Below are 12,961 nucleotides of genomic sequence, written 5' to 3' on the forward strand. Positions count from 1 at the left end.
TACACCGCCAGCCCGCTCAGCCCGCTGCTGGTCTAGGGTTCTGTTCACCTAGGCCGGCAGCGGGCTGAGCGGGGCCTGCGGCCAGGACCCCGGCCGGCAAGGGTCTGGCAGCCAGAACCCCAGACCGGCAGCAGGGTGTGCGGGGCCGGTGGCCGGGAGCCCACTGCTGCTCAGGGGTTCCATCCACCGGCTCCTGCCAGCCGGGATCCTGGTTGCCGGAGCCGCTCAGCTCACTGCCTGTCTGGGGTCCCGGTCCTGCCCATATACAGTGGGTACCTACCTTCTCCCTGGTTCTGGCCCATTCTCTTCCTCTCTCTGCACTGAACTGAGGGTGGGAGTGCACAGGGCTGGGGGTGAAGGATCTGGCCAGGAGCTAGAATGAGGGAGGGGGCTCAGGGTTGGGGCAGGAGATTTGGGTGTGGGGCATTTACCTGGGCAGCTCCCATTTGGTGCAAGGGGTGCAGATAGGAATGTGGTAGGGGGTGCAGGAGCTCTCATTTGGTGCGCAGGGTGGCGGTGAGGATGTGGGGGGTACAAGAGTCAGGATGTGGGGGGTGCATAGGGTGTGGGGGCGCTGGGTATGTGGGGGGTTGCAAGAGTCAAGGCAGAGGGCTGGGGGCATGTGAGGGGGTGCAGGTGTCAGGGTGGGGGGGGGCTGGGTATGTGTGAGGGTGCCAGAGTCAGGGCTAGGGACATGTGGGGGTGAAGGAGTCAAGCAGAGGGCTGGGTGTGTGTGAGGGGGGTACACGGCTCAGGGCATGGGCCGGGGGGGGGGGGGGGGGCTCGGGACAGGGGGCGGGGTGCATGTGGGGGGGTCAAGGCAGAGGGCTCCCCTCACTCCTGCAGCCCCCAGCTGGCTCATCCACTCGGGGCCTCGCAGCATACCGCACGAGCGCAACTAGCGCTCCCCAGCGAGAGAGTCCCCTCTGGCTGTGTCTGGAGGAGCCGCTCCAGGCGCGGTATGCGAGCTCCTTGCCCCAGGGCTCTCTGGCCACCACCGATTCCCGCTCGCCCGCACCTGCTGTGCGCTCAGCACCGCCGGGCCGCAGGGCTCTCCGCTCCTCCCAGCAAGTACCGATCCCTGGCTGTGGCCGGGCGCCTCCTCCCAGGGATGCTCAGCAGCCATCGCTGCTGCCACTACCGGCCTCTCCCGCCTCCACTGCCCCTGCTTACTGCCGCCGGGAGTCGGGACTGGATCCGGCAGCGAACCCACTCCCCCGGCGCGCCACCAATCCACCATAGCCAGCTACACCAAGGCGGCCCTGGTGAGCGGGCCCCCTCCGCGCCCCCAGGCAGGACTCCTCGCCAGGTAAGGGGACGCGGGAGCCCACGGGCAGGCCGCTGAGGCGGCTCCTTTCTGGGGCGGTGTGTCTTCGGGACTTGGGCAGGCAGCAGCGTGCCATTAAAAATCAGCTCACGTGCCATCTTTGGCACACGTGCCATAGGTTGCCAACCCCTGATCTAGATGATCATAATGGTCCCTTCTGACCTTAAAGTCTATGATTCTATGATTGTTCCAATGGTTAATTAACCTCACTGGTAAAAAAAATTATGCCTTATTATTTCTAGTGTGAATTTGTCTAGCTTCATCTTCCAGCCATTGGATTTTGTTATATCTTTGTATGCTAAATTTAAGAGCCCATTATCATTTTTTTGTTCTCTGTGTATGTGTAACCAAGTCACCTTTCACCCTTCTCTTTGAGCTAAATAGATGGAACTCCTTGAGTCTGTCACTATAAGGCCTGTTTTCCCACCCTTTAATCATACAATCACTTCCTGCTTAGTTCCTTTAACAATCTCTATTGATCTAACTCCCAGCAGTCAGGCAGGTTAATATCAAAGAGATAACCTGAGGGGAATATGATATCTATAACAAATATACATAACACCCCCATTCTCCACGCCAGCTTCCTTCTCAAGGATTCCTGCCTCCAGAACTGTTGGTGCAGTTCCTGAGTTGGCCAGAGGAGCTATGGGCTACCTCTGCAGCACACTCCTCCCAGCCTGCCTGGGAGCAAAGGGCTGGGCCATGCTGAATTTAAATGTACTTAGATTGTATACCCTTTGGGCATGGGCAAACTTTATTCCGTGTGTACAATGTCTAGCATAATCAACGCCTGGTCCAGGACTAGGGCTCCTAAGAACTACTGCAATAAAAATGTTTTTGAATGCACAGTGTATCACTGACAGTAATTTGACATTCAGACACACTGCTTTATAATCACAATTTTTCATATAATTCAACTTTGGGGGAGAGGGGATTATGAAGCATTTGCAATATTGCAGTGGTGGCTACGGGCCAGCTAGATTGGGGCTCTGTTTTGCTAGGCGTTGTGCCCTGCTCCAGAGATCTTACAGTTTAAGCCAAGACAACAGGTGGATCAGACTAACAAGCAGGCTGGGGGCGGGGGAAACAGGATGTGCAACATTTAGCCAGTCAGAAGCAGTAATCACAACTCTACCTGCCTAGCCATATTTTTGATGAAGAACCAAAGTTTTTGGAGAAGACTCTGAAGCATAGGCCTTCCCTAGTTAGCTGGGCCCTGATTCAAAGGTTGCTAAAACTTCTCCCTATTAGATGACCAAAGCAAAACGTTTCTTCTCTCCAGGGAGTGACCTCCACCAAGGCTGCCTGCAATACCCTCCCATGACTTAACCAGCAGGGGCACGCAGGGGACTGGGTCACCATTTCCTTCTAAGCCCAAATGCATCAACCCTCATAAAACCTCCTGAGTATTGCCTGCCTGAGAATCAGAGGGAGAACTTCAGATCCATTGAAAATGTACTTAGGACACAATTACCCTACTTTTAAGATCACTCCAGTTCTGGCACCCTCGGACCAGGGAACCTGCCTTTCCAGGGGTGTACCACCCATTTAAGGGACAGTCCAGAGCTTATGGCCAAAACATTCTAGCATCTATCATGAAGACCTACCCCGTGCTGGGGCAGGGTCTATAGAAACTGGAAATGGAAACTGAGCAGGGTGGGGACTAGAAATTATGCTGTTTGTTACAGGTTGCTAGTCTGGCCTATGCCCTAGAGATTTTAGTTTTCTGCCTCTAAATTTGGTTGCTCTGCCTCAAGGTTCTGAGGTAAGGCTCTTATGGACTGAGTTAAGTGGCTCCACCCCTGACTTTATGCTTAAGGAAAAGGCAGGAAGTCTGTCTGCCTTCTAGAACAATAAGAACATTAGGCCGTCTGCTGGCTGGTGTGAGTTTGGAGGTCTTTCTAAAGTGGACATTGATTCTTTTGTGAGTAGTTCAATTTGGCCTCCCCATTCTTGCCTTCTGTACACTGCCTCAACATGGACGGCAATGAGAATATTTAGAAACTTGTAGAGCTACAAGTTTCAGGCCATCAGTGGTAATTGCCACCAGCAAGAACGTCAGTGTTCCAACCAAGAAGGGTGGAATAAGAAACAGTATTTGCTAGTGACCTGAGCATAGACCAGGGACTCCTAACACTGAACCCGGTTCTTTCTGTGGCCTTAGGCAAGTCACATAACTTCTCTGTGCCTCAATTTCCTCATTGTAAAACAGACATCAGAATACTGACCTACTGCAGAGGGGTTGCAAAGGTTAGGTAATGAGTAGAGTTCTCAAGACAGAGGGTCAAATGCTGGCCCTTGGCTCCTTCCCTTTGGCACTGCTCCAGCAGCATAAAGGGGACAGAAAGATGTTTCAGTGAGGTGGCGGTGGATTTCCCCCAGCCATATGTGAATTCCCAGCTGACACAGTCAGCTTGGCCAGTTTTGTGCCACCCACTCCTGGTGCTATCCACCCCCAGTGATGGGGGCATGGTAGGGGTGTGGCTGGAGCATGCTGAACTTGAGTCTGCAGTCTGGCTAGAAGTTTCCAAACAGTAAAAGCTAGCTTGAGCTTCCAGGATCATGGGGTTAGGGCCTGGAAATCCCTGATATCCCCTCACTCTTGGAGATGGAAGAAGCAGAGTTCAGGTGCATATGATACTCTGTCCTGTAAGGTGCAAAGCTGTTATTTATAGAAGCTTGTCATGGAACCTGAAACTGAGCCAGCCAGGAACCTCCCACATGCACCCAAATGCATCTCAATGTGTTGATAAAGAGCAAACATTGCAACGTGCTTTGCATTGTTGGGACACAAAAACATTAATATGATACGGCACCACAACTGTCTGGCTAAAAGAAAGTTCACACACAATACAGCACTGCATTACCCACACTGAAGAGCCTTCAGATGCAACCCAAGCATTGCACTCTCCTGATCTGACATCATGCTGATACGGTAACACAGCATCTGCACAGGCAAGTTCTTCAGATCAGATCAGCACCACGCTACCACGACCAAGTGAGCACAGTAACAATTACCTGGTACTGCCCTGCCTGGACCAAGGAACACTGACATGACACTGTATCACTCTACTCAAACCTGTGAGCATGCACGTGGCACTGCTCCCTCAGACCAATGAGTTTGCAGATGTAAGAGCAACACACAGCCATGGACAGGCCCATTGTTTTAAGGGTGTCCCTTGAATTTTAAAGGTATTACACTTGGTTCTTATAAAGCAGTGTTATTAAATCAAGGCAAAGAGGATAAGAATATGCATGAATGCTTCTGACTCCTATTACCACCACATCTGGGTTCTACTCCCAGAACAATGATGCTGCCTCTGAATGACTTCTCTGCTGTATGTTCTCCTTAAACCAACAAGAAGCTTATAGAAAGTCAGCCCCAGGGACAGCAAACTCACTGAATATAGCAAGCCTAGATCTTGCCCAGCAATCTAATTAATTCAGTCATTGCCCCTGGACCTGATCTCACCTTAGACAGCTGAACTGCTGATCCATGACACTGACTCCATGAAGAGCTTGAGGAGAGGTAGGCCATGTGATTCTACAAAGCAGCCCACCGTCGCTGCTCTTCAGTATGGAGGTGCAGTCTACAGACACTGTATGCTCCAAACTGCCAGGCCTCTGCTTTGATCAAACTGGAGAATTCCAGGCTGTCTCCATAGGGCACATCTCTACTGTTAAATGACTGACAGCTGCCATAGTGGCCCTCATTTGGACCAAGTGTGCCCCCTGCCCTGCTCTCTTGCTTACTTCACCCTGCTCCAAATCAATATAGGCCTCATCCATGAATTTGTTAGCAATGTTTACTAGACCCAAAATTTGCAGCCAGCCATCTCTGTTATTGCAGCCTGCATTGCTGGACAGAACCAGCTTTGCAAGTTCCATTACCCTTGGCAAACAAGCAAATGCCCACCCCTGCCAGCCCACAGTCACCCATACAAAGAGTTACTGAATATTTTGCTGCCTCAGTTGGCTGCTATACTGCTTGCATGGAAGAGCCGGCCCTGCTGATAGACATTTACACATGGTCAAGACATGACTCAACAGGGCACTATTTAGAACTGCCACTTTATTTTGCCATTCAGGATGAGCTATGCACAGATCTTTGTCAGAAGAGCAGTGGAGAGGACCATGATGACTAACCAGATGGAGGGTTTGAATTGTGTATAGTACAGACTATAGACTACAGTATACACTATATGTATAGTCATTTAGTTAGGTTTCACTTTTTAGCAATTCTAATCTGAATTGACACCAAGGGGGAATCACTCCTTTTCTGTCCAAAGGAGGACTAACACCGGACAATGTCTTAGCTCAGGGAACCAATGGACACTATACAACATGTTCAGGCTGTAGCCTGTGAGAAGTGTGCACACGTTCCCAAGCTACAAGGAAGATAGCTGTCCTCGATGCAATATGCTACATGCAATAAGGAAGTGATATGAGCAGCAACTTCATCATGCGGCTATCACTGGGAACACTGTGCCCAGAAAAGCCATTCCTCAATAAACACTAGCTACACAGAATGAATGGAAAGTATTGGGCTCATGGACACGTGCCACAGAAACACTATGACATGGTATAGTTTGGGATATCTTGAACTTGAACCCGTAACCTTCCCTTGAAAATTGTTAAGATATCCCCAAGGGAAAGTCGCACACTTTCCTAAGGTGTCAAGAGGTAGCTAGCAAGAAGGCAGCAATACAGACTTTTATCCAAGGTACTCATATAGCACCAATCCTTGTAGCATCTAGAAATTAACTGAATCCACACAACCTTATTCTAAGGAGGAGAGCAAGCAACATCTGAAGCCTATTTCTGAAATATGTGAATGTTCAATTATTGAATATGATGGTAGCCTGTCTGTTGAGCCCCAAGGGCTTCCTTCCAGGCTTTTCCTCTGTCCCAGAGTCTTATTTGGGTACAATAAGAGGGATGCTGTACTGAGAAGGATGCACTCACCTTTTCAGGGGCAGTTACTATTCAATAAAAAAATGATCACACTTGGGGGAAAAGAAGTTTTGTTTAGGTCCAGAATCACTTCCTTCCCTTTGTTCTCTGTGCATTTAATCTCTCTGCTGAGAAGGGAGCTACTTCCACTGTGGTTTTAGTTTGCTTTTGTTTTTACTGTGTTTGTGTAAAGTAATAGCATCTGTCTCCTGATCTCAGGTGAATCCCTGGTCTTCCTCTCTGGCAGTGAACTGTAGGAAGACAAGATGATAGCTAAGAAGTCTTGGCACAAAGCAGCAACAGCTGCTACTACAGGGTATTTTCAAATCAATGGCTAAAAACAGACCATGATAAATCCCAGAGAGACTATTAGAGGGTGAGCCCTGCAGTAACTGGGAATTTGGCCCAGTTAAAGATTTCCTAGCTCAGGTCAGGATCATCTAGTCCAGCAGTTCCAAAATTATGGTCCATGGGACACCTGCTATTAACTAGCCGTTAACAGGGTGCTGGTTCTTGTTTCCAGCAGCTAAAATTAAACAGATGAAAAATAATTTTGTTTCCTTATTACTGTTCAATATAAGCAGTTACTGTAGCTGCTTCAGAGATGTTACACAGTTAGAAATAGTGACTGTGATTGTGAAGAGGCACACACAAGACAGTCTCCACTAAGAATGTGGTCTACCCCACATGAGCCCCTGATCTAGCCCATCTCCTTGCACCAGTACAGAAAACAGATCCCCAAGAGGAGGGGATGTGCAATGCATCAGTTATCCAAACCATGGTCATTTCCAGGGTGTTCCCTCCAACTCAAAACCTTATGTTCAAATTTCAGTTGCCCCAGGACATTTGTATAACTGATGCTGTACTATCTCCAATACTGTGATAATGGAACTACACTTGCCCATCCCATGACTGAGACAAGTCTATATAAATATACCTCCTAGAACTGGAAGGGACCCTGAAAGGTTATTGAGTCTAGCCCCCTGCCTTCACTGGCAGGACCAAGTACTAGTTTTGCCCCAGATCCCTAAGTGGCCCCCTCAAGGATTGAACTCACAACCCTAGGTTTAGCAGGTCAATGCTCAAACCACTGAGCTATCCCTTGCCCAATAAAAAAAGGATTGCTCTTTGTGAGGGGAAAGACTAGGTTCAGTTTGCTACCCTGTCCCTCGAAGTTCTCATTTGGAATTCTACAGAGGGCAAAAACGTTGAACCAAATTCTGTAGTCTTTGCACAGGCATAGGTCCCATGGAGGGCTATAAACATTTTGCCCAAGTAAGAAAGGACTTCAAGATTTGACCCGTCAAGAACTAAAAGAGAAAGATGAGATCCAAGCTCTGCTAGCTGAATCGCATGACAGACAAATCCTTTCCTAAATCAGATAAACCAAAACATGTCTCCAAAGGAGCATTTATGTCTACACATTTATATCACGTTCAGCACAACAGTACCTGAGCATCATATAGTTTGTACACCTGCCAGATGGCATCTTCAGAATCCAGAAAAAGGTTGAGTCACAAAACACCCTCTGTCTAAAGAGCAAATATGTTTTCACTGAATTATATGCAATCAGATGTTAGGTGGAAGAGATCTACTAAATCTAGTTAGTCCCTCTGCCAGTGCAGGATTTTCCCTGTGGATCAGGTTTTATAAAATGTAGAGCTAAACCAAATTCATCTCTGTTATGACTACTGACTTCAGAATGAATGTGGCCCCAAGTCTGGTCATATAGTGGTAATAACATGCCAAAGACACATGCCAAAAAAAATTCAAATTATTGCATTTTAAGAAGAAAGAAAAAACGCAGCAGCTTCCAGTGATAGTCAATATTGTGATAAGAAATTAATTTTTTACTATCCAGCACTGTGTGTTGGATAAACATGTGTGTTCATATTACTGAACTTAATCCATAAAACCTAAATCCTTACAACCTGCTTGTTGTAATATGCCTGCTTTTGGCACATTCATCTTTCCATACTTATCCATATGTCATGTTATGCATTTAACAGGCTCTCTAAATACAGCTCGTAAATCACAGAGAGTTAAATTTACTCCCCACAACATTACTTCCTAATCTCTAAAACATATCAGGGTGAGAGCTAGAGGGTGACCTTTGGCATCATAAATCTCAGGAAAGGCTGACATGGAAGTGACCTCAAGAAATGCTGAATACAGAAATAGGTATTCCCCCATCCAGTGCCAGAAACACCTTCCACTGGTAAACCCCTTCCATGCAGTAGTCTGCAGGAAAGGGGAGACACCCTAGGTTGGAACATGCCAGCTAAAATGCCAGTCCTGCACACACTTGCACACATGCTTAGTCTGTGCATTTGCGAGTCCCAATTAAGTCCATGGCACTATTCATGGGCCTAAAATTAAGCACCAGATGTGTGCAAGTATTTGCGGAATTGGGGCTTAACGCTGTACAAAGACATCAGGACAGGACATGAAGACAACATGCATTCAGCTAGGGGCCAGGGTCCTGCACCACCACGCAGAAAATGGAAGTTTTGCAGTTTACTTCAATAGGAGACAAACTAGACTGTAAAACTGCCAGGGATATTTAGGCTGGCAGACTGTAACTGAATTAGAAAATATCACATATATTCTAGGGTTAGTCACCCTAGCTTTGGAGAAAATGCCATGTACTGACAGTGCAAGTTATTACTATGTTGACTTCCACTTTGGACCTTTATTACAAGCATTCCACCAGTATGATCAACCACTTGTTTGATATGTTACGTTTTCCCTAAACAACCGTGGTGTGGTGGCTCCATCTGTGAAGCAGGGAAGATGCACAATACAGCTGCAAAAGTAGAGACGCTTTCCCTCCTAGATCTCAAAATACTTTGCAAAATCTTATTGAAGTGAGCAAGCCTCTAAGAAGGATTTTAGAGAAACGAAACTTTAAATGCTAAACTATAGAAAAAAATCATTATAAATTGGATGGTGCAGCAGAGCAGTTAACAGGATCAAACCATGGCTGAGAAGGAGACTTATTTCCTACATTTCTTACAAAGTAAGCTGAGATTTATATTTGAACCCAAGGAATACAATCCATCCTGTCTTTCCATGGTGTTTATAAAAAACACCATTGCCACGTATCTAATATTCCCAAAGACCGTATCCCCATGCAGGTCTCCAACAGGATAAAAGATGCCGGCATCTCTGCAAAATCAGCTGGTTGACCATTCTCGCCTTCCCCAGGGACAGTGCAACTGGAGGGAAGCCTCTGCATTCGGGCACGTGGTGGAAGCCCTGTGCCCACTGGGTGGGAGCAGCTGAAGGTTTGGGAACGAGAGGAAAGAACAGCCCTTGAATAGGGGGCTAAGAGGCGGGGACCAGCCAGCTGAGGCCTGGGTAATCCGCCGGCTCCCGAGCTCTGCATCCCGAAGACTGCGCAGCAAGTCCCCTACCACTCGCTTCGCGCAGCTCTTGTGGGCGGGGATAGAGGGAGACGGGGCGGAGCCTAACCACCCCAGCGGGCAATTAGACGGGCGGACCTCTGGATGCAAATCAGCGGCCTGTGATTGGGTCCCTGCTGATGGGGGCGGTGCCTGAGGGTTCACAGCTGGACAGGGCCGGTGCCTGCGCTGGGGGGCGCAGCTGGAAATAGGGCGGGCTGAGCGCGCAGAGCCGGGGAGCAGCTGGCTGGGGGCGCCTGCTGCCTTCCATAAAGTGAATGGCCACAGTGAATGGGAGTCAGTCGACAGGAATCCGCCTCCTCCTCGTCTCTCTCCATGAGTCACAGGCTAACAGAGCGCAGAGTGCCCAGCAGCAAGCCAGGGGGACTTACCGTCTGACAGGCGCGGAGGAGCCCGGGCGCTGGGGCGGGGGCAAACTTCCCTCCTTTATCCAGGATTAAGGCTACCCGGCAGCACCAGCATCTGGAACCGCTGTAAGTGCTCCTCCGCCACTTATCGCCGCGACGCCTTGCTGCGGCATGCAGCTCTTCGGGCCCGTTTTCCCCGTTAAAACTCAGGCGTCAGCTCCCTGCAACTTCTGCAAAGCTGCCCTCGCGTCCCGCAGAAAGAGCACCTACGGGAACTGATTAACGGAGACGTGTCTGTCCGTCCTTCGCGTCCCATGGCACTGCCAGGTAGCCAGCTCTACCACGGGTGCAGTCCTGCAGTCCTTCTGCACCCCTAACTCCCCCGCGGCCTCCCCTGTGGTGGGGACACTTATGTGGGTCAGCAGGAAAAGGCAGGATCGGGCCCTGAAAATCCGGTTTTGGAAAACAGACGGGCATGCTATTCACCGGGCTTTCTTAGCCGGGCTGGTAGCAGGGCGCAGCGCCTTCAGCATGGAGGCCTGCGGGAAGCTGGGCTAAGCCAAGCGACCCTTTTCCGAAGGTCTAGACTATTTTGGTCTGTTTATGTTACTCCGTTTCTACAGCCTAGATCGCCTCCAGTCCATCCAGGCTTTACTTCCTAGGGCACTAGCTCGGGACACCCGGCCGCCGTTTCTAAACTTAGTCATTTTCCACTTAGCCGAGAGAGAGGGGCAGAGCTGTTTAACTTAGCCGGGGTTTCGCTGTAAATAATGCCATTCCGGGCTGCTAACTCAGCTGGTGGCAGAGTCCAGGGGCGAGGGTTTGGGGGAGCAGAGGCGGGGAGCCACCGCCTGGGAAGAGGAAAGCAGCCCGACGGCTTTTGGACAGCTGGATAAATGATATTTATGTAACGAACTAGCTCCTGTTTACAGCAAAGCGACCTCCCTGCAGTTCCCAGCTCGGAGGGGAGGGAGGGCTGGGCAGTTCTCCTGCACCCCCTCGCATGGGTGCTGCACCCTTGCATACCTAGCCACAGAGTCACCCCCCTACTGCCCCCCCCCATTATTTCTGCGGAATCCGGCTACTGAGCTGAAGTTGCCACCGCTCCTTTGCTTTAACTAAAATCCAGAGAGCAGGGAACGAATCCAGCCCCGAGCAGCGGTCGGCAGGGTTTCCTTTAACATTAAAATGTCCCAAGTAAAGAGCGAGTTCTAAGGCCTGCGTTCCCCGGCCGAAATGCGGGCACTGAAACAGGATTTCAATCCTATTTCGCTGCGCATTTCGATACCGACAACAGCGGCTACAACAACTCCTCGCCCGGCGCGTCCACCTTCTCCACATCCAATTATTACACATTTCCCCACGCCACGTTTTCATTCGCCTCACATTTAAACATCAAGATTTGACATGAACTGAAATCGCCACCAAAGACCTCTTAAAGAGACCTTCCGTTTAAAAAAACCCGTATTATAATGTGTGCATTAGCAACGAGGAGTATTTGTAATGGACAGGAATAAAATTGCTATGTAATATCAAATTTTACATCGTATAAAATTTTACGCTAAATATGCACGATTTACTAGTGCTAAGTTACGTATATGTACACACTATATATAGTACCAATCATTTAATTTTAGTAAAGTGTTTGGATTTACTTTGTACAATACAGATGAGTAAATAGCGTGTATACAGAACAAATCATATCAATTCTAGTATACAATAATAAGTAAATATTGTGTGTATATTAGTTGTCTATATTCTACTAACAAGGAAATCGTGTGTATATAATATAGTATCAATTCTAGTATAAAATAATTAAATCCTGTGTATTAGGTGTTTGTATTCTACTAATCACAAGAAAACAGTGTATAATATAGTATGAATTATAGTGTACAATAGTAAATAATTGTGTGTATATTAGTCTAACAACAGGGACATAGTATGTATATAATATAGCAATAAATAGCGTGTTTCTCTGTACACTATTGACTACCTGCAATAATCGAAAGCGATAGAAATTTTTCCAGACCCAAGTTAATTTCCATTCAACGAATATTTGGTAGAATCCTGCAGCGTGGCCTCTGCTTTAAATGTTTATTATCCAGTTCGGAGCGCACCCACGCGAACCTGTCCGTTCCTCGTAATTCTCTCTCTAGATTCATGCCCACAAACAGAGCAGGTATATGCCCAGAGCTCGCCCAGCACTTTCACGGCGAAGAAAAGCATTTGCACCGGGCCAGATTATAGCAGGCCAAATCACAAGCAGATACTATATTTGCATCCGATTGTACGGAGTGATTCTAATGGGTGGCCTTCTAGAGTTGTGTATATAGTTCCTTTAGGGTGACCCTCTAAGAGAGTGTCAGGCCCCCCTACCCCATCGCTGGGGAGGGGGGCTCTCCCTCCATTGCAGCTGCTGGACCGGGGTCCCCAGGGGCTGGCTGCGAGAAGCGCTGTCCTGTTTCGGAGCTTTGCTCACGGGGGTTGGGGGCTGCAGATGCCTTCCCCCGTGTCACACCCAACAGCCCTGTGCGCCTTCTCTGCAGAACAGGCGAGCGGAGCAGAAGGGGAACCCGGCCCCCCAGACCTGTTCTGTAACTCCGCGGGGGTCCCAGAAACCAGCGTCTCTCAGAGCCGAACAGCCGGCGGGAATAAAACAGCCCATGCACCACTAAGGAGCACTGACCTCCGCCAGGGCCGGGCCCTCCCTGCCTGTGGGTCTCCCGGTCTCGGGCATCTGGCTCATCCTCAGGGCCCTGGAGGTACCAGTGCCTCCCCATCTGCCTCCTGAAGCCAGAAGGAGCCTGGGAAGAGCAGTGGTTCTTTCCCGGGCCAGGCCCTGCCTCTGGCTGGGGGTGCGGTGGGGAAGGGTGTTCAGGGTGAGGAAGGAGCAGACTAGTGGGACCCTG

This window comes from Trachemys scripta, chromosome 7, assembly GCF_013100865.1.
Source record: "Trachemys scripta elegans isolate TJP31775 chromosome 7, CAS_Tse_1.0, whole genome shotgun sequence".
Taxonomy (NCBI): Eukaryota; Metazoa; Chordata; order Testudines; family Emydidae; genus Trachemys; species Trachemys scripta.